Source organism: Dermacentor albipictus, chromosome 1 (assembly GCF_038994185.2).
Source record: "Dermacentor albipictus isolate Rhodes 1998 colony chromosome 1, USDA_Dalb.pri_finalv2, whole genome shotgun sequence".
Taxonomy (NCBI): domain Eukaryota; kingdom Metazoa; phylum Arthropoda; class Arachnida; order Ixodida; family Ixodidae; genus Dermacentor; species Dermacentor albipictus.
The window spans coordinates 284,742,369-284,765,282 of record NC_091821.1 but is presented as its reverse complement, the minus strand read 5'-3'; the positions used below and the strand labels follow the sequence as shown (position 1 = coordinate 284,765,282).

The 22,914-nt window shown below is 41.9% G+C and overlaps 1 protein-coding gene and 1 long non-coding RNA gene across 2 annotated transcripts in view; both read left to right on the top strand.

Moving 5' to 3' along the window:
* The window catches only part of LOC139054426 (protein Skeletor, isoforms B/C-like), a 358,514-nt gene that overhangs the window by 94,893 nt on the left and 240,707 nt on the right, over positions 1-22,914 (top strand). The gene's annotated exons all lie outside the window — the stretch shown is intronic.
* Positions 9,576-22,647, top strand: LOC139054425 (uncharacterized). The gene is made up of 4 exons (XR_011511206.1): positions 9,576-9,723; positions 11,254-11,295; positions 14,424-14,628; positions 17,312-22,647. It is a non-coding gene; the product is annotated as an uncharacterized lncRNA (long non-coding RNA).

The following is a 22,914-nucleotide window of genomic DNA, read 5'->3' as shown; positions in this document are numbered from 1 at the left end:
AGACTTGAAGCAGCCGAGGAAAAGCTGAACAGAGCCGCCATTGTGACCGAGAATGCGTGACAATGGAACGCAGACCCTTGACGCAACAGGCGAGGGAGGGTTAGCGAAATACGTGGAACGCAGGCAGGGTGATGAAGAGTTATCTGGAAAGAGCAGCAGCTACCTTGAGGCCGCTACGCGGAAAAAGCAGCAGCCCAGGGGACAATGCCCCTTGTCGAGTCCGAATCACGCTGAAAATGACAAAGGGAAGCAGGGAGAGGTAGGAGAGAGTGAAAGAGTGATTATCGCTGGCGACTCAAACCTGGCTGGGTGCTCAAAAGCAATTGTGGAGAGGGTGAAAGGCGAGAAAAGAGTGGCGGTAGGGACATTTACAGGGCGCACACTGGGTTCTGTCATGAAGCGAGCAAAAGAAAAGATCGCGGAAAATGCCCACGTGCTCAACCTCGTCATAGTAGCAGGTGGGCTAAATGACGTCCTAAACAAGAAAGGGCCAGGACTAGCCCAGCGCTTGGCGAAGGGGGTGAACGACTTGCGTGAGCTATCTCCTTATGTGAAGATCGTGGCGTGCACGGTGCCGCAAATGCCTGTACGTGACAGTCACGTACAAAGTGCCGTAGTGGCTGCTAATGCGGCAATATGGAAAATGAGCCGAGAGAAAGGATTCGAGGTTGTCGAAGTAAACAGGGAAGTGAGAAGTTGTGGTCGTTTTAAACAAGACGGGATCCACTTCATTTACAGGCTAGCACGAGAAGTGGGCTGGCGACTTGGTGGTCGCGCTGTTGGTTTTTTAGGGGGCCCGCGGGCGCTCAGGACTTCAGAGTAGATAGTAATGAAGAAGGTCCCCTAGGGGAACATCAGAAGAGCGTCGCCGTCGATAATAGAAAAAGGAGGAAAGCAAGAAAAAGAGCTCGTCATGCAACAGGCTACATAAACATGCCGGGCGGCAGAAGAAAGGAAAAGTGGGCAGAGATTGAGGAGCAGTTACACAGAGAACAAATAGGGGTGTATGCGGCTACAGAAACGCACATTAGAGACTCAGAAGAGCCGCCAGTTATTGAGAGTTATGTTTGGGTAGGGTGCAACAGAACTAAGTCGGAAAGAAAGGGAGGGGGAGTCGGAACGCTCTTCCATCAGGGACGCAAATGGAAAAGAGTAAATTCACAATGTCAAGAGCATCTTTGGTTATCAGGTACAATGAGTGGGAAAGAAACTTGGCTGGGCGTTACGTATTTGTGGACCGGAAAAAATTGTACGGAGAAGAATAAAGAGTTAGTTTATGCATAAGCGCTGATATTAAGGGTTTCGGGAATGGCGCTGAAATTTTGCGATTAGGTGACATGAATAACATAGGGTGACATAGTGACATAGGGTGCGTCAACCTCTGTCAAGCCTTTCTTCTGGCCTTTTGTCGATGCACCCAACATCCTCATGACGATGTTGAATAAAGAAAAGAATTGAATTGAATTGAATGCCCTCATACAGGATTTAGATGGCTATACCGACAATAACGGGAAGTTAATGCTGGACCTTTGTGTGCAACATAACCTCGTGATCGTGAATACAGGGCCTAAGTGTGAAGGGCAAATCACGCGGGAATTGGGTAACCGGCAGTCGACCATTGATTACTGTCCTGTGACAGAAAGAATTGAAAAAAATATGGGGTGTTACGTGCCAAAACCACTTTCTGATTATGAGGCACGCCGTAGTGGAGGACTCCGGAAATTTCGACCACCTGGGGTTCTTTGACGTGCACGTAAATATAAGAAAAAATTCATGATACGTTGAGAGAAATGGTCATCGATGAGGAAGGGTTTAGCAGCATAGGGAGTGACCACAAACGCATCATTATGAAAATGGGATAAAGTAGTTGGGAAAGAGAGCAAGGAGAGCAAAATGGCCAGTCCAGATTTGAACGCTGAACAAATAGCAAATATAGTCACTAGAGTTGAGGAAGAACTTGGCAAATGGCCAAGTAAAGAGTGGGAATATGGCGAGCTTCTAAGTCTACTAACGAGTGAAATACGGAGATTAACAACATGTTCGTTGGAAAGGAAAAAGAAACCGAAAAGCTAGCGGAATGAGGAGATACGAGAAGTGGTCGCCGAACGACAGAAAGCATCTCGAGAGCACAGGCAGACAAAGAAGGCGCAGTTGCCACAGGATGAAGTAACCAGTAAATGGGAAATATACCGGGAGAAAAAGTCTATGGTTCAAATACTGGTGCAAGCAAAATTAAAAGGTGAAAGTGAACTTTGGTTGTCAGAAACACGTGAGAAACAGAAGGCCGCACCTAGAATATTTTGTAATCACATAAAATTATTAGGCAGGGAGTCAACAACACAACATATCCTAGACGAAGATGAAAACAGACCGGAAGGAGAAGCGGCAATAAATTGCATCCAAGAAGTAACAGCCGAATCTTTCCAAGACAATGACGAGGTTGTATTTGAAGAAAAAAAGAGCATGAAAGAGACCCAAGTGCAAAAGGAGCTGGTGCTGACAAATTTAAGCTGGAAGCAAGCGGTAGAGAAAATTCCTAAGCGCACAGCCACAGGGCTAGACAATGTTCCCGTTAGGCTGATAAATGAACTAGGACCAAAAACTAAGGCACCTCTGGGGAAAGCAGTGGAAAAAACTTGAAAAGATAGGCGAATACCAGACAGTTGAAGACAAAGTAGAATTAATTTAATTTATAAAGGTCAAGGGGAGAAAGGCAGAATTCACTCCTATAGACCGTTGACCATTACATCTGTAATCTAGAGGCTAGCAGTGCAGGCAATCAAATTAAAGCTTCAAACATGGGCAGATAATAGTGGCATTTTAGGAGAGCTTCAGAATGGCTTCAGAATAGATAGGTGTTTGGATGATAACTTGTTTGTTCTTACTTAGTGTATTGAAATATCAAATGCAGAAAGCAGAGCGTTGTAAGTGGCCTTTTTAGGCATTACAGGAGCCTACGAAAACGCAGACCGCAACATTTTGTGGGATATTCTGGAAGGGGAAGGCTTAGGTAACGATTGTCTGCAGCTTTTGAGAGATATTTACCTATAAAATACAGTTTGCGTTGAATGGGAAGGGATGAGGAGCGAGGAGAAAGTTCATATCAACAAGTGACTGAGGCAGGGGTGCCCTTTATCCCCGCTGCTGTTTATGATGTACATGGTGAGGATGGAGAGGGCGCTAGAAGGAAGTAATATCGGGTTTAATCTCTCATACAAACAGGCGGGTACAGTAATAGAGCAGCAACTCCCAGGTTTATTTTATGCGGACGACCTTTTGTTGCTAGCTAACAAGCAAAGTTATTTGCAACGTCTGGTTAATATCTGTGGACAGGAAGGCAACAATTTAGGTTTGAAATTTATTGTTAGAAAATCAGGTGTTGTGGTATTCAATGAAAACAGTGAACAAACAGTGGAGAAACAGGGCCAAGAAATACCTCGGGTAACAGAATATAAATAACTTGTTATATGGATAAACGAAGGCAATGGATATATGGAAACACAGGACGAAACCATAATAGTAAAGGGGAAGAGAAACGCAGCCATGAAGCACAGAGCGATATGGGGATACAATAGGTGCGAGGTCCTCAGAGGTATGTGGAAAGGAGTAATGGTTCCAGGACTTACTTTTGGAAGTGCGGTTGTTTGCTATAAATCAGGGGTACAATCAGGACTCGCCGGGAACCAAAGGTCAGTGGGTCGCCTCGCATTGGGCGCTCACGGGAAGACTACAAATGAAGCTGTGCAGGGTGATATGGGCTGGACTAGTTTTGAAGTGAGGGAAGCTCGCAGTAAAATTGAGTATGAAGAACGGCTGAGAATATGGAAGAAAGTAAATGGGCTGGGAGAGTGTTCAGGTATCTGTACAGCAAAAACATTGATTCACAGTGGAGAAAAAGAACTAGCAAGCTTACAAGCAAGTATGGGGCCTGTAGGATGGGCAACACCGCAACAAAGAAGGTCAAGCGGAAAGTCAGAGAGGCTGAAGTAATCTCATGGGTGGCGGCAATGGAAAAGAAATCTGCCATGAGTAACTACTTAAAAGAAAAACAAAACGTAATCAGGAAAGAAACCATTTATGATAAGTCAAAGGGAAGGTCATTACTTTTCGAAGCGAGATCGGGATGCCTTAGAACACGCACCTATAACGCGAGATATAAGAAGGAAGAAGAAACATGTGCTTGCTGCGGTAAAGCTAGGGAAACTGCGGAGCATGTTTTATTAGAATGTGAAGACGTCTACCCAGCGGTCAATTTAGGCACCACTGTCCTTCTTGAAGCCCTTGGGTTCAGAGGGAGCAGTTGTAAAGCAAACAGGTGCGCAATATACATTAGTAAGAGGTGATTGGAGGATTGGTGGAAGAAAAGTAGGGAAACGACAAAAGACGGAGACGTACAAAAGCGCAGTTCGCAATAGGGGATCAGACTATTTGGGCGTGGTAGTTCATAGTGTTTTATTTCTCATTTTTATTGTTTAACCTAGGTAGAATATTAGGCAGTATAGTAGCAAGAGCTTGGTGGCGCAACCCACCGCCCCGTTCCAAAGGGGACGCTCATAACATCCATCCATCCATCCATGCTGCCGCGTGGCCTGTGCTCCGCAGAGCACAGGCCACGGGCTCTCGTGTGCCCTTTCATAAAGGACTACCCTGTAGAAACATGGGCACTTTGCACACCCCGACCATTCACACAATAACTAAATTAGTAAAAGAAATGCAAACCAAGGTGTGAGCATCTATGTACATTCTACTAATAAAAAACTAAACCGCCAAAAATATGTTTGCGAAACTTCTGAAGCACATTCGCCTGGGTTTCCTTGAAGATAACTGCGAGTATGCAAGATTTTTATTCGGCAGTGGAAGGGAACAATCATTCATGCGTGCCTGTCTGACACAAAGGATCGATCGTGAATTTCTGTACAGATAGGGACAGTGGGGGAGGGAAGTGAGATGAATGTGTTGTCGAAGTTGAAAGAGAAGCCACGTAATGAATTATTAGTAATCGAGGCTTCCTAAATAGACATAATATCAGGATTATGTCTTCCTCTACTCAACGGAAAGTCAAGGCCACATAGACCTTTTTATGCAGGTGCCAACATGTTGCACAGGCAGTGGCGCCATCTAAGAATATATCTATAAAATATAAAGCCACTATCTTTCTTCCCATGCTTTCGCCAAGGCCCTTTGAAAGTTCGTCGTATTGGCCATAATTTATTTCTTGTGGAAGTCGTGGTCACAACAAGCCAGCTACGGACCATGTGCCGCTTGGCGTACATGCCCTTCATCCGGCGTTGTTAAAGAATATTCCTCGTCATGTGTAAAAAAAAAAGAAATAGTTAGGAATTAAGGGCTGTGACTTTAGAAAAGTGAGGGTCTGCAACCCTCTCCCCCACTTCTAGAGGGTGTGCAGGGAAGTCACTGGACTGTAGGCTCAACACGTACGCACACATCACGCTGGGTACTCCGCCTGCCTCAACGTCACATAAGCTCAGGCCGTGCCGGCTTAAATTACTTCAGTGCATTTCACCGAATAGTTTCCACGTAGCAGACACAACGTCATGCTAAACAGACAGCGCGAAGCACCAGAAACTGCCGCCGAGCGTATACCATAGCATACGACGCGGAGCGCTCGCCCAAGCCAGCATGCTGACTGCCCATAGATGGCGCCACTGCCTGTGCAACATGTCGGCACCCGCATAAAAAGGTCTATATGACCTTGACTTTTCGCTGAGTGGAGGAAGCCATAATCTTGATATCATGTCTATTTAGATAGCCTCGATTGCTAATAATTCACTACTTGGATTCTTTTTCAACTTCGACTACACATTCATCTCACTTTCATTTCCCTCCCCCACTGTGAGCCTCTCTATCTGTACAGAAATTCACGATCGATCCTTTGTGTCAGACAGGCACGGATGAATGATCGTTTCCTTCCAGTGCCGAATAAAAATCTTGCATACTCGCAGTTATGTTCACCCTCGGTTCATGCTATGGTAGTCTGCAGTAAAACAGAACTGTTTTCTCGCGGTTTAGAAGATGCTAGTAAGTTACATGATTTCCTAGCAAAAACGATGAACAAAACCAGAACAAGGTGAATGCAGGAGCCGTTTAGACAATTGGACTTATCTTGTTCCTGTTTTCCCATGATTTCCTAGCAGTCTCTTCCTTGCTCTTTTATTTCTTTTCAATTGCATATTTCCTAACTTTTTGTCCTGCTTATAAAAGTTGCGTGTCCTGCTTTGCAGCGATCACAAATGATGGTTGGCTTACAAAATTTGTTGCTGTGTTTTGGTTTTGTAGAACGAAAACACTAGTTTTCATCTCAAATCATTTGCTCCTCGTCTTCAAACGTTATTGATTGGCGGCAATTTATTAATGAAGTAATTCTTTTCCTAACTTTACTAATTACTAATGTACTATTTAATATTTGCTAATATGGATGAGATAGTTCAAGTGGCTGAAGAGTTCTATAGAGATTTATACAGTACCAGTGGCACCCACGACGATATTGGAAGAGAGAATAGCCTAGAGGAATTCGAAATCCCACAGGTAACGCCGGAAGAAGTAAAGAAAGCCTTGGGAGCTATTCAAAGGGGGAAGGCAGCTGGGGAGGATCAGGTAACAGCAGATTTGTTGAAGGATCTTAAAGTAGTCTTACTAGGGTTATTATAATTACACGAAGGTATTTCGCCCTCGTGAGCAGAAGTCCTTGAGATAGTTACTCGGGCTAGCTTCCCACGCTAAGAGGGCCGCGCTCGCACCCGTTTAAGCTTTTCGTAGACTCTAGAGCTCCCTTATGAAAATGACTGTTGAAATGTTGTTGGCATATTGTTGACGAACTGTTGACTCAATAGCCTTTCAACAATACCTCAACAATTATTGAAACCACAGAGCACTAATTCAACAGTAAAGTTGTTGGGCAGTTCACAACAAAAAAGTCGTTTACTAAATTCTGTTGGTATAGTGTTGAATAGTATTGAGTATTATTGAGCCATTGTTGAGTAGTTTTCAACAATAAAGTCGTTGACTAAATTATCTTGATATATTGTTGAATAGTATTGAGTATTATTGAGCCATTGTTGAGTAGTTTCCAACAACAAAGTCGTTGACTATATTCTGTAGATATATTGTTGAATAGTATTGAGTATTATTGAGCTAATGTTGAGTAATTTTCAACAATAAAGTGATTGACTAAATTCTTTTGACATATTGTTGAAAAGTATTGAGTATTGAACCATTGTTGAGTAGTTTCCAACAATAAAGTCGTTGACTAAATGCTGTTAACTTATTGTTGAATAACACTGAGTCACGAGCAATACTGAGTTTCGAAGTACATGTGAAAAACACACGCACATATGTATGTGTGCGTCTTTTGCACATATATGTTGCTTTACTGATCACTTGATCACCATTGCATATATACAGGGTGTTGTTTCACGTTACTTGAACCATAGACGTATATACACGTGTTTCAGCTAACTTTACTCAGAGTTTAAAAATATGCCGATGCACCATAAGACGATGCGACCAAATGCATGTTGCTCACTCTTGTACGTGTCACGCTATTCTTGTATTTTTCCTAAGTAGCTAATTAGTCAAGAAAATTAGCCATGCTGAATGAACAAAGTTAGGCGAAAAATTCCAATTAGAAAGTTCTAGAGCACTTTGCAAAACGTCCGATTAGGAAATTTCTAACTTTCTATCTATTAAGTGTTAGTGTTTTTCAGCTACTGCGGATGCCCGAGAAATACAAAAAATATCACCTGACATACCCGCTTGCGCGCCGTGCGTGCAGCGCTCCCAAACGAGCATACCATCGAGCAGGGTGTGTTGCCGCTTAAAAGGCGACAGGGCAGTGACGAAGGCGTTGGCTGTGGTATTGATCGCCAGTGACGTGCTTCCCTCGCTGCGGTTCATGATGGCGATAAGCAGACGGGTGTTCACACCGGTTAAATGGTATATTTTCGTTTGTGCGCTGAAGGCTTAGGAGCAGTGCAATCATGACTCGCAGGCGGGCATGTCACGTGGTGCTTTTTGTATTTCGCGAGCATCCGCAGTAAGCTGAAAAACACTAATACTTAACAGATAGAAAGACAGAACCTGCTTATTCGGACTTGTTGCCGACTGCTCTGCAACTTAAATTTCTAATTGGAATTTCTTTCCTAACTTCCTTGCTTCAGAAGTTGGTTAATTATCCTTGACTAATTAGCTAATTAAGCAATATTTAGAAATAGCGCGACACGCTACATACCAAAGGGAGCAACATGCATTTAGTCGCGTCGTCAAGAGGGCATAGAGTTTACACTCGGCCTAAAGTTAGCAGAAACACCCTGCATATATATATATATATATATATATATATATATATATATATATATATATATATATATATATATATATATATATATATATATATATATATATATATATATATATATACACACACACACAGTTTGAGAAGACAAACGTCGCTACAAGCAGTGATAAACAACCGATGATTGGACGCATCCTGCATTTCTATCGGCGTCATTATAAGGGGCCAATGCCCTGGCTGAGTGTTAGGAAACGGCATTGCATGCCTCCATGTTAAAATGGTCAAGGTGGCGGGAACGTTAACAAAATTCAAGTCTGGGGTTTGACGGGCCAAAACCACGCTTTGATTATGAGCCGCACTGTAGTAAGAAACTCCATATTTATTTTGACCATCTGGGGTCCTTTAACCTGCACCAAACGCACAGCACATTGGCGTTTCTGCATTTCCGCCCCATCGAAATGCAGCCGCCGCGGTCGGCATTAGATCCCAAGCACTCGGATTAGTAGCGCAACACCTCAGCCACTATGCCACCACGGCGGGTGCGGCGGAGAAAGCAGTGAACATCGTTTTTACAGAGTGCGTTTCGCTTAGATGTTACCTGTTAGCGCGCTACAGAACGAAACGAAAAGCTTGGCGGATATGTACAACATGCTGCTCATATTTCACATGGAGGCCAAATTCTTTTCTGTGACCTAGACGGAGTGCTGGCGAATGTGTTTGGAATGTGCTCGGCCAACAAGCACAATCTGCGCTGCTATACGTTCTCGGTGACAACTCGCACAGCGCAGAGGCACACGCACAAATGTTTAAAGAATGGGACGACAGACCGCCTGCAGTTTGCCATGACGTCGAAATAAGAAGCACAAATAGCGACGTTTCTGTACTTTTGTGGTCAATAGTTCAATTCGCACGGTTGCGGCACGCATTACTTTTAAAAAAAATTCCAAACGACGAAAACTGTGCGCGCAAAAATTAGCACGGCGTTTGCGACGTTTGAATTTGGCGCCTTTACCCGCGCATTCCATTAGCTCCGGCCGGTGCACTGCGTTACTGCGCCAAAGAAAGTAGTTCATCAAAGAAGCGAAGCAAAAAACTTTCATACTCTTGCAAATTGCAACAATTGTTCAGTATTAACATGAAATTACAGAATGTGTTATCAAATGGTACAATTCATGATAATATAGGCGTGTATTTGTATGAGTGTACACGTATAATTGCGCGTTTGAGCTGTTGCTGCTTGGCACATTTCGGCGAGTGCGTGCACGGTGTTTGCTTGAGAGCTTCCTGCGTTTTCTGCGTTCTTTGTGTGCTTCGCTGTGACATCTTTGGAATATTCCTGCGTGTTGCTCGCTTTTTATGGGCTCGTTGCCTCGAAGATCGCCATGATCGCCTCCGACTCGGCGACATTAACGGTGAGTGAGTGTTTCGAATTTCCCTTGTTCGTGCATTGCGATCGACGCGGTGAACGGAAGCGCGGGAATTATTTCAGCGCTTGTGCGTGTCTTCCGCGCGCCTCTTTTCTAGTTTTCATTCCTAGTACTATCCTTCCGTTGCCAGAATTGGTTGTACAGCACTAGATTCGTGGTATATAACATGGATCTTTGTCCTGGTTTAACTTTGCACTCCGCTTGTGGTGACGTAAGGCAGCTATGTGGTGCCAGCTAAAACAGGGCATGTTGTACGCCATGATTTCTGATACGGTGTTCGAGCACCGATTGAGTTAGCCTTATTAATGAGCGCGAAATAATGCGACGTGAAACCATCTGATCTGTACTGTAATCGGAAGATATTTCGTTTGCGCCACGCTAGTACAAGGCGTATGAGTGAGCTGTAGCAACGGAGGGGGCGGGCGGTGGGATCAGCGAAAATGTATTCTGTTGCGCTGTTCCCTTCAGGATCAAGTGACTCCGCGGTGCTTCAACGCCACTCTGACACGCCGTGCGGCCGATGTTCGCGCTATCGGAAAACACAGAGGAGGCTGTCGCGCAATAATAATAAAGAATTTGAAGGGTGTACATGTGATTCTATGCGATACGTGAGATACAATAGAGGGGGATGCCACAGATTGCTGCGAAATCATCGAGTTATACGCCTTGCCAACCGCGTGTGTTTTGTTTTCCACCAGTTCGCGCGCATTCAGCTTTCTTTTTTCATCTTCGTTCGACGCCATCGAGTGCTTCGCCCAAACGGCTTCGCGTAGGCGCTCTTAGCATTCACGGAAAGGCAGATTTCATGGCACTTCAGGTCCTACAACATTCAAAATAATGTAATTTCGTGAAATTGCAGCTTTTCGCACTTCAGTAAGTGATTGATTTAACAAAATTTTAAAATCAGTAAAGGAACGAGATGCCTGGCATATCTGCCTTGTCGTCCCACTGGGTTTCGAGGCGGCATGTATACGTTATCGGCAACATAAACATCAATAATTAGCATTGTTTCTTGTGACCATAGAAGTAGCTAGTTATGTCGAAAAGCTATTTTTGCTTTGAATCCGAGCACAAAAGAGTGAACAGATTGAAAGGGGAGTGCATAGTTGTGAACTAAATGACAACGCTTTGCCACAAGCTTGGAATAATGCATTGTCGAAAGAGCAGTTCTGTGAAATTCTTTCTTTGAGAGTAAGCAAAACTTCAGTAGCATCAGGTAGACGGGGAGTAAAAGAATGCAACACTGTGTTTTTATATGAAGAAGCTGCCTTTAATATGTGGCCATAACAGTTCAGTAGATGCATGGAAATAATTTTTAAAATAATAGAGGGATGTGAAATAAATTATTTGACAAGCTCACACTGCCATTGGCAAGAGCGGCCACACTTTAGTGTATTCAATGACTAGTTATTTGTATCCGTCCATTTATGTCAGCCTAATGGTCCATGTAGCTCTTTTGATTGTTGCTTTTGCTGCATCGTGGCTTCACATTTTAATACTGACATCTTTTTTCAGATTCAAAATGAGCTGAGAGACACCCAAGCTGGAATGCTAAAGGTGAATTCTTTGGCCATCCATTCTGTAGCGTCACCATGATCAAATACAGTGATGCAGTGAAAATGTATTGCAGGAAGCAGAAAAAACAACATTGCTGATGCAACTGCAAGGCATTTGCTCCAGTGATCAATTGGTGCAGAGTGCCTTCATTAGGAGACAGTGCCTTTAAGCACTCAGCTGAAAGACTGCAACTGCACCGGGACTGGGAGTGAATTTCAATGTCACTTGTGAACTATTAAAGATAGAATGTGCCTTCTTCAGGGTATATGCCTGATATGAGAGCGGCGTTCAAAAACTTAGTGTGGACATTAGTGGTCTACGTGAGTGCACATCTTTCTAGTTTTACCAGAACGAAGGTATGACCTATGTCATGCAGCAGTGCAGTGCTAGAGGTATCAAACCAGAACAGCAGCACCCTTTGAGAAAGTTGGGTGAAGAACGAGCAGTGATCAGGGCTTTCTGCATTTCAAGGGCCAAATTCCAAAACGATTGATGCCGAGCTGGACGGTGTGAAGTGCCGGTCACCACATACTTTAGCCAGCATAGCATGAATCTCCTTGGCATTATGCCTCGTTAGGATACAGAAATTGCATCACTGCTCATAAAAAAATTGGAAATTGGGAGGTTGAGGGGAAGTGGCAGGGCTCCCCTCTGGAGCAGCCAGTGCATGCCCATTGCTATACTGATAATCCTACCTTAATGAGAACCAGTGATGCATGTTAACCTATTACGCAGCCAAGTGCATTCCTTGTTTTGTATTAAGGGTACACTAATGACACCCTAAATGAATTTAAAATAAAGCATCATTTTAAATATCAATTTCTGTAAATTTCTTGGTAATTGCTTGATTATTAGAGAAAATAAAGCTCAACGTTCAATTTTCTGAGTATCGCCCCAAAATCTTTGTGCTGACATCTCATTGTCACATCGTGGATTTCAAGTATTTTTACAAACTTGGGTTGTATTGTTTCAGTAAAAGTTCCTGACGGTTTTTATTTTAAGTTTTTGGAATACGATGAAGAACATATGTGTAAAAAAAAATTGCTGCACCTGAACAGACATCATCAAAATCCATGACGTCATAGCAAGCGGGTGTGGTAACTTCAAGGCAGCTCTGCCACCAATCTTTCCTCTAGCTGCTTTTACAATTTACTCAGCCTCTTGTCACGGTACGAGTGAATCTCTTGAATTGTAGAAAGGTCATTTACAGATACATCTAAAATAATTTTTCTCTTTAGTGCTTTCTTGCCATAGTTGCTTAGGGGTGTTGGCACAGCGCCGCTAAGCACGAGGTCACAGGATCAAACAACCGCATTTTGATGGAGGTGAAATCCAAAACTGCCCATGTACCTTGCAGCCTGATTTGGTAAAAATTAATCCAGAGTTCCCCACTATGGCGTGCCTAAAGCCTGTTTCACATGCAAGCGAAAATGCTTGCAAATCCTGCCGCCGCGCCGCAGAAATTGGTTTCAAGCGGTGGCGGGAGCGGCAAGGTTCGGGCAAGTTGGAATTTCATCGCAGTGGCAGAGCGGCAGCACTGCTTCCGAATGGCCCACTTCGACACTTGACCATCGGAGGATTAGTTCTGGAAAGCCTGCGCATAGGACGATGTTTATTTACTTGCTACGCGTGGTACAGGCAACATGCCAAGAGAGCTTTTCAACGAATTGTTAAATTGCTAAGCGCAGGATATGTATTTATAAAATAAAAATTTGAGATGCAGGGACAAAGCAATGCTTATGTTGGTAGTCGCAAACTACCGAAACTGGCTGAAAGTCCTGTGTTTTATGCCAGCAACATTGCTATTCGCAGCAGCGGAAAATGCGCCGCGGCAATGCATGTGAAACGAAACTTCGCGAAAAGCTTCGCAGCGCCGCGCCGCTGTTCGCTCCATTCGTTGAATCGCTTGCATGTGAAACAAGCTTAAACATCAGATTGTCGTTTTGGCACTTAAAACGCCGAAATTTAATTAATTTAATTTTACTTTAGTGCTCCTTTAAGCGGTAGAATTCATGATCTCTGCAAAAACTCATGCTCAAAGTATTTTCCGTAAAGATTAAATAAACAGTAGATATAAGTGTCTATTTATATTTTGAATTCTGTGATACGTGATGACTATTAGTGGTACAACGAGACAGAATTGTAATACAATGTGTGACGGCACGATGATGCACATCGAGGAAATGACCGAGTCTCCCCAGAGGTCCCTGACATGGACATCAACTGACTGTCCACAAACTTCTGAGTTCACTCCGTGATCTTGTGCAGCCTGTGCGTTGCGAGTAGATTAATTTTATTGAGATTTAATTTACTGTCCTTGCGGCTTATGTACATTTCATACAGTGGAGTGGAATCTCGCATTACTTCTGGAGCACAGCAAGCGAACGTGATGTGTAGTGGTAATCTTAATAATGATCGACAATCATGTCCCACTTCGAGCTCCTAATGCTGCTTGCCAACACAAGCAGCAGCATATGCTCAAGATAGCGTGAAAGAGATTCATTGAAAAGTGGCATATGCCCAGGGTCGCATACCCAGTCACCTAAGCTGTTCCAACGGTTGATATTGAACTCTTCCCTAAACATAGCAGCCCAATCTCCCCATTAGACCATGGGCTACATATTCACGCAAATGGATGGGACAATCGAGACAAACACCTGAAAATATGAAGTATCCCAAGAATGGTAATCACAATAAATAGTACTAGATGTGCATTAACGCAAGCTCTTGGGCCAGTTGGTGCATGATGAACTTGAAAAGGGGGGGTACCAGCAAAACAAAGGACGCGCACACATGGAAAAGGCGTTAGACAGGGACGAACGCTGGTCCGTCCCAATGTCCGTCCATGTCTAATGCCGTTTCCTTGTGTGCGTGTCATTTGTGTTTCGCTGGTACTCCCCTTTTTCAAGTACTAGATGTCTGGATACTTTGGTTTATTATTCTTGTTTGTGCTGGATTGTTTTTTTGAAACATGTGGCATCCAGACAGCATCAGAAGCTTGTAAGAAGTCAAGTTTAGCGTTCTAGATTTGCAACAGGTACTTTTGTAATTTATTTGCAGTAGGGCTGTTGTGTGAATGTACTTGAAAGGCTTAAAACTGTTTTGCTAACATTTACTTAAACATGCAGGTTCACATTGGCTGTAAGAGTGCACATTCAGAAGGTTATCCTGGCCCAGCTTACTATGGCCTGCCATGGTGGACCAGGAAAGTTTGCAAGGGCCTTGCTTCACCATGTGTTCACAGAGGAGGAGCTCATGGGCCATTTGGGCTTTGGAAATAACACCAAGGGGCAACAGAGGCTCTTGACCCCATCAGGGTCAGTGCTGTTATAGGCAAGTACCATATATCCTTTCCGGTTGCATTTTTACATTCACATTTTTTTTCTAAAATTATGAACTTGCCATTGGCATAACAAACGACTTTCATGTAGCCCGTGTGTGCAGTTGTGTGCTACAATAGCCTACCATTTGGAATGACTGTTCATATGATCTTAAGTGCCTAATGCCGCCATACTCAAATGCTTCTAAAATTTAAAAGCCGCCTTCACTGCCGAAAGTTTTTAGCATCTCCACCAAATAAAATGAGCTGCATTTGTGCATTAGCAGTGCTACTTGGCTGTCATTGCAAGGAATAGTTGTCTGTGAAGCACGCTCCAAATCTTTTGGCATGGAGGACATGGTTAAGTAGCCTGAAAGTGTTATTCTAATACACGAATTGTGGAGAAGCTATGCTCAAGTGTGGTTACTGCTGAGCTCGAGCAGGAGCACGTTCACCAAATTGCAGAAATCAAAACAGCTCTCCATGTTCTGAGATGTGAAACAGTAGTTTCACCAATTTTAACAGACCACATCAAATCAAAGTTGCTCCTATCTTGAAGGAGGTCCATGTGATCCGACACAGAAACCTTTCAGCAGAGGGAACCTGAGTGGTGTGGCAATTTTCTTCTGGTAGTTTCAATCAAAGAAACAACAGGGAGAGAGTTGCCAGCTTCACTGTCAACAGTACTATGTTTAGTGGATGCTTACTTATTCTAAGCACCTAACCTATGTCTCGTATTTATTAACATGCACTTTATCACTTTGTATTCTAAGATATGAAAAAAATATTATGTGGCTTTTCCCCATATACTTCAATAAATGGAGAATAGGCTCTTGGGGCCTAATGTATAAAGCTTCTTACAGACCATCGGACATGTCCACTACTCCCATTCTGAAATTATTATTGTTTCCTGCTTCCTTACTTCACCTACCTGTTAACAGGGTTATAACAGGGTTATGAACCATTGCCAAGTAGATTATGGGCTTAAATTTATCAAAAAGATGAATGGGCTTTTCTGTCGCTCTTGTTTAGCCCGTTGAGGATCACATTTTGGGGAGAAATATGCCTCTAATTTAGGAGTTATATATCTTTTGTGGTGTGCACATACTCAAAACTTTCGAATTGAATAGTGTCCTATTCAATTTAGTCTTCGAATGGTCACTATTTGTAAATGTGAGTATATTCTAATATTTTGAAACACCAATAAAACACGAAATTTGAGCCACAGTACGGTAAATTTTCACCTCCAATAACATATTGTAGACATAAAACGTAAGAACTTGTAAGAATAGCAGACCAGGCTACGTTACTAAAGTAGCTGTACTTGAGAGGCTGTACAGCAATCATTTATGCTTACTGAAGAGTCCTGTGCATGTGAAGAAACTTTTTGCTGCTCCATTTGTGCTTTTAATAAACAGCTCTTCATAACATAACAATGACAGAAACTTGCTAACTTTAAGAATACTAGTATGTGAACCTCATCTTACATTAATTGTGATATCAGCTGTTCATTATTCAGAAGCTATCCAATATTTGATTTGCTTCTGGCATTATTCGGTTCAGTCTCAAAAATCACTTTTCGCGCATCCTTAATATTTTTATTGCAGATTTAAGTTCTTCAGGGCGACTTTCCGAGAAAATAAACTGGTAAATAATGTTTTTAAATAACAATAAAGTGGCAATACCATTTCAGTATTTGCAGTTTTACTTGTTCTATTTTTTATGCAGGATAAAGCAGCATAGTTTTTTGTGTAATGAAACTTACAAAAACTTGTGGCAACACTCCCAAATTAGTGCAATGACAGACACCAAGGAGCTAAGTGAAAAATCAGTTTGGGAGAAACCCAAGGAGCGACAGCACTATAAGAATACTTTCTAGAAGTCTCAGAAGGTTGCAGCACCTCCAGTGGGATGCTAGGCAACACTTTGTTCTGAAAAGGCATATTTTTCAGAACGTTCCGTCACAGCCACCGATGTATGGCAGTGAACTCTAAAAGGGTTAAAGAAGTCAGTCCTATGGCATATGGCTCTTAAAAGACAGCATTTCTTCGTATCTGTCACATTCTGCATGTGTCATGCTAAGCAGCTTGGTGCACAACTACACGGAATCCTCATTACAACAGTAATTCAGTCGTTGAGGCAGAAACCATACTTCACTGTAAGCAGTGTCTTCTTTAATGTAGAAAGTCCTAAGTCATTGTAAGGCGAGAAGTACGTTCCGATTGGTTGTGAACTCAGGAAACCTAACATCAAATGAAGCTACACTCAATTCTAGTGATATGACACTATTGTATTTGGAGCATGGAAAAGCAGTGAAGTGCTGCACATTTTAATTATGAAGTTACAAAAAATAATTTTAGTTGTCAGTTCAGGTTTATTTATGAACGACATGAATTTTTTTCACCATTTTGTTTCTCAGCAAGCAAAGTTCACATCTTTGACATTGAAGATATTCATAAAGTTATATTGCTACAGTGTTTTGTTCCTCTTTGCCCTTTCCTGCATTTGACACTTAGTGGAGTCCTGTGCCACACTAAATAAATTTAAATGGTCATGCTGTAAAGCTGTACCCGTGGAAAATTGGAATAAAGCAACACAAATACATAAATCAATTTCATTATAACGAGGGCATATTGCATGCCATTCTTTTGCATGTGGAAGTTGCTTTTTAAAACTTGTTCTGGCTTGTTTTTGCAGGCTTCACGTGTCGCAAATTTCCTGGTACCAACATGCCCTATGTAAAGAACGCTGGCCTCGCTTCTCGCATGGGACCCTGCCCCTTCACCTCTGAAGAGCCCAAGTTGGACAGCTCAAACCAAAACACAAGTGTTGTGCTCTTGTAACTCTCGACATTCTTATGTTTTATGTTAGTCTCCTGAAGGACCCAATTTGGATTTCTCAAATGAGCATACAAATGTTGTGCCTTTCTATGGCTTGACATTTTTATGTTAATATTATTTATGTTAATTATGCTAGTCTCTTGAGAAGCCCACATTGGATTGCTCAATCCAGAATACAAGTGCTGTGCTTTGTTATAGTTCACTACATTTTTATGTTAGTTTTTGATATGGTTCCAGAAAGGATAGTGTTTCCTTATTAATATATTTTTTAAGTATCTTAAGTCATTTCATGCCAAACCACCCAACAATTTTTTCAAGAACTGTTCCATTATGGCAAACCATTTCAAGTTTGCTTGATTTTGAGTAGGTACAGCGAGAAAATGTTCGAGAAAATTTGCTTTCATACATACTCTTAAGTCATTCCAGGTCAACCAACCAGCGTTTTTTTGGCCATCACAGATATAGTTGATGCTCCGAACTCTTGCTCCCCATTTATTTTCCTTAACAAAAATTTTTTTGAATTTTGGCAAAAATTTATTGTTCTTGCCCAGCTAAGCTAGAAGCCACTGATACACGTTTTTTCTGAAAGGGAAATTGTATGATCCAGATATTCAGATGGTGTTCATGTCAAGAGACTGAAGTGGTGACTGCCAGAATTTGCAAAGTTTGAATTTTCTTCTAACGTAGGGAAATACAGAAGGCACAAAACGAATATAAAATCAGACTGGTTGACTTGGTATAGCTGCAAAATATTTCAAGCCTTGGAGGTTCAGTTGATCAGCTAAAAAAACTAAAGTTGAAATTTTTTGCAAGCTTCGTGTTGAAGGTAAAAAATTAGCTTTGGTGGTTGGCACAAAAATGTGTCACCCATCACTACACAGCCGTACATGTCTGCTATGCATGTGACAAGTAACAAAAAGTTATTATTCTTTAAGTGCGATAAATTATTTTTTATAATGTTCATTTGTGGATCACACATACAGCATGAATATATGAAGCCATGTCATCTAGCAAGGAAAGGTTGTTAATATATTAGCCACAAGAACTACTCAACAAACTGACTGCCTTTTTTATCATTACGAAAGCAGGTGACATCAAGCGCTGCTGCTGCAGTCTCAACTCGTATTTTTTTTAACTTGAACGCAAAAAGTGGTCGCCAATGGTGTCTGACCACATCAGACTGAACATGGCACATATGACTTTCATAGATGAGCATATTCCAGCTCTGAAACAGTGGTAGCAAACAACACCACAAGAATTTGTTCATACTCATGTAGGTTTTCAGTCTGAATTATGAAGGTGTTTTCTACTTGCATCATCATTGGGCTTCAGGGAGCAGGGCACAAAGTGTCCTGCTCCCTCTATGTTTCATTGCAATGCGACATGCCCTTTAAGATGCTTTGTATGAACAATATCAGTGCTCTTTCTGGATTTACTGTCTACATAATAGCTGATATTTCTTTTTCTAAACTGCATGGAACATATCTTTTAGCACTGCAGGATTCCCTCACATATTTATTACGTACGAGGTCTGTTAGAAAAGTATTCGACCTTTTTTTGCGAACACCTGATGAATATGAAACAAGCACGTTTTCATCAGCCGCCCTTGAACCTTTGTGCGCATGCACGAATTTTTTCCCACCTGCCAATATCGTGAATTGCTGAGACGCATCGTTTGAATGAGGTAGTACAGTGTTCTCGTCAATTTTTTATTGCACGGAAAATGGCAGAGCGACTGGAGCAGTGCTACTGCATCAAATTTTGCCAGAAACTGGGCGACAGCCAAGTGGAAACCATCCGGAAGATTCAGGCTGCTTTCGGTGACTATGCTATGAGCAGCACAGAGATTAAGGAGTGGTACAACCAGTATAAAGACGGCCACACATCGGTGGAGAGCGAGCCACGCTCCAGTCGGCCATCAACATGCCGAAATGACCAGGTCATTGCCGAAGTGAACCCCGTGGTGATGCGGGACCGTAGTGTAACTATCCAAGAAATTGCGGAAGAGGTGGGCATCAGCACATTTTATCCACATTCCATTATCACCGAAGATTTGGCCATGAAGAGAGTTGCGCCGAAATTCGTTCCCAAGCTGCTCATGGTGGAGCAAAAGCAACTTCGTGTTGAAGTCTCACAGACATGTTGAATTCCACAAACAGTGACCCCAACTTCATGAACACCATAATCACTTGTGACAAGTCTTGGGTGTATGCTTACGACCCGGAAACCAAATCCCAGTCGTTACAGTGGAAGCATTCCACGTCGCCAACCAAAGACCGCTAAGTGTGCAGCAACGTCAAAGTGTTGCTGACTGCTTTCTTTGACTCCCGCAGTGTGGTACACCACGGATACACACCACAGGGTGAAACAATCACTAAAGACTACTACAGGGATGTCCTCCATGGCCTATGTGATGCTGTATGGAGCAAGATACCGAAGTTGTCAACAGGAAATTGGCACATCCATCACGACAATGCTTTTCTCGCACTTGATTCAGACTTTTTTTGGCGAAAACCCAGACTCCTGTAGTTCGACAGGCTCCTTGCTCTCCTGATATGGCGGCCTGCAACTTCTGGCTGTTTCCCAAAATCAAGGGGTCATTGAAACAAGCGTGATTTCAGACAAGAGAAGACATTATGGCTGCAACGACAGCTGAGCTAAAGTCCATTTGGAAAGAGGCCTTCTCGGAATGCTTCTAACAATGGCAGCACCGCTGGGAGAAGTGGCTGGATTCCCAAGGAGACTACTTTGAGGGTGATTAAGTTTCCAACGCTTCAGTTATGCCAGTTTTTTTTCTTCAGCCAAAGGTTGGATACTCTTCTAACAGACCTCGTATTGATATTTTATGTGCAATGGCTGTATGGTTTACCTGGCCCACACCAAACACAAGCCTCGTTGCATTAGAGCATGTGTCCCTTGGCAATAAAATGCAGACCCTAACACCGCTTCTTTGTCATCTGTGTTGCATACGAAGCCGGCTTTGTCGTTTGCATTCCCGGCCAGCAAGCTGTGCGCACCTCAGAGAAAAGTTTGTGCCGACAAAATTTCAAAAAAGAATTTCTCGCATTTAAAAATGCCTTTTTTAACTTCACACATGCATAGCAGACATGTAGAGCTATCCAATAATGTATCGCATTTTTTCGCCAACTACGAAGGCTGTTTTTTCCTTGAACATGAAGCTTCTTGCAAAAGATTAGAATTTTTTTTTTACAGGCGATCAGCTGAACCTTCAGAGCTTCATATATTTTTCTGCTATACTATGTCACCTGGGCTACCATTCTGTATTTAATTTCTGTCCTGTGAATTTTTTCTGACGAAAAAAAAAACTACCGGATTGCAATTTGACTCATTTTTGCCGGTGCCAAAAGCAATTGAAGTATTCAAATATTTGAAAAATTGGCTATTTTGGCAGTTTCATCACTTCACCGTATTTCCACGCACACCATTTGAAGGCCTCGATCAATACAATGTGCATTTGAAAAAAAAAAGTATTTGAAGCATTTGAAAAAAAAAATGAAAAGCTAGAGGACATTTGATGTCCTCTAGCTCAGCTGAACAGGAAAACTAAACTGTCACCTAAAATGCTACAAAATATCTGGCAAAAATAAATAAAAGTGGGTAACGAGCTTCGAACTCTAGTAAACATATGGCAATGTTTCAGATATATGTGCGGTGTCAAAAAAATGCTTGTCAATTCGGCATGGAATCGCGCACCTGCAAGTGCATCTGTGCCATTTTTAGAGTTCAGTAAAAACGGCATTTCACATAACTTTGTAAAAATGGTTTATTGCTATCTAAAATACATGAGTAAAATTAATAGGTATAAGTCGGCTTAAATTTAATATGCAACGAAACATCTCCAGTAATGGCGATGATGTGCCTTTCATGTTTACATAAAACCATATCTTCTGAATTCTTTCGTTTTTTGTGGCAGCGAATAAAATTGAAATGGAACTCGCACAAGGAGCAACTTTGCTGTATTCCAGCACATCTCTAATAGCTGTCTTTGTTTCATATGAAAATCTGAAGCAGTTAATATGAATAAGTCGCTTGATATGGAATTACCTGTGCAGGAACGTTATCATGGCAGAAAACACAACTGGATCATGCAACAGCAATGCAGCATAATAAACTGCTCCCATAAGCATCACTTGTGATTGCCATGTTTCAAAAGTATGTAAGGTTTACTGAAATTGGCGCACACCATTCAACCAACATATAAGGATTGTACAGTGATCCTTTTTCAGTTTTACAGATATTTAAGTTGTCTGCCAGGTAGCATAATTCTTGTTCTTGAGCTGGATTATTCAGAGGTGGACATTACTAGCACAAGAAATGAAAACATTAAACTGATTGTCATAAATTTATTAATTCACTTATAACATCACAGCACATATTTCAGTTTGCAAATTGTAGCCAGTGAGTTTTCAAGACATTCACTTGAAATTAATTTCCAAGATGACACCAGTTTCGAAATTTTTCCATAAATGTGAGAGAAATACATGGGCATTCCGGTTACTTTTGTGCTTCGATGCATAACAGTGCGTTTTGTTAAAAAAAGTAAGTGCTACAGCAGTGCATTTCTACAGTCAGTTTGATGGCATGTGTCTCGTTGCTAGTGTCATTCTGGAAATTCATTCTAAGTGCATACACCTTGTAAAATTACCGGCTACAATTCGTAAAAACTTTATTAGGAACTGAGTTTTTGTTAATCAGCTGACTATGGTGTCTTGTTTCTCATGCAAGTAATGTTTGGCACTCTGTATCTAGAATTATGTTAGCTGCAACAGTCAGTCTTCAATTAGTTCCTTGAAACTTAAAGATAACCACCCTGCATATCAGGTCTCAGTTGAGTGCTGTGGGCACAAGCAAATTGTGCCATGGTTATAGTACCACTGGCTACCTAATAGAGAAAGCAAGTACCTTTTTTGAGTGTTCTTATTTAGTCATGTCAGTCTGCTTGTAAATTTTTTTTATTTAGGCATTTATTTTTTAGAATTTATTTCTTTTGGTAAATGTGTTTTACTTGAGAGCCACACTGACTACATCTTCAGTATTCAATTTTGTTATGGTGTCAAGCTGCAGGAAGTTTGTACTGTGCGATAGTTTTTAAGAAGTTTCTGATCTCAAACTACAAATGGTTGTACATTTACACAGATGTGTGGTTACAAATAAACAGTTCACCTAGAAAAATGGTTTTTGTCTGCATCAGTTCAACACTCTTGATTTTTCAGAGGACCATTCACTCTGACAATTGAAAAAAGTGGCATAACAGTACTGCTAGCAGTTTTACAATATGGTTTATTACAGGCAATCTAGGAGCATGCTTTTGAGCCCAGGGTGACAGAGGCCTGCGGTACAAAATGCCTGTATTTAAATTTTATCCCTATCCTCTCATAGCAGACATACCACCGTGATATCAAAGGTCATTATATGCAACATAGCTCAGCAGTATTTTAA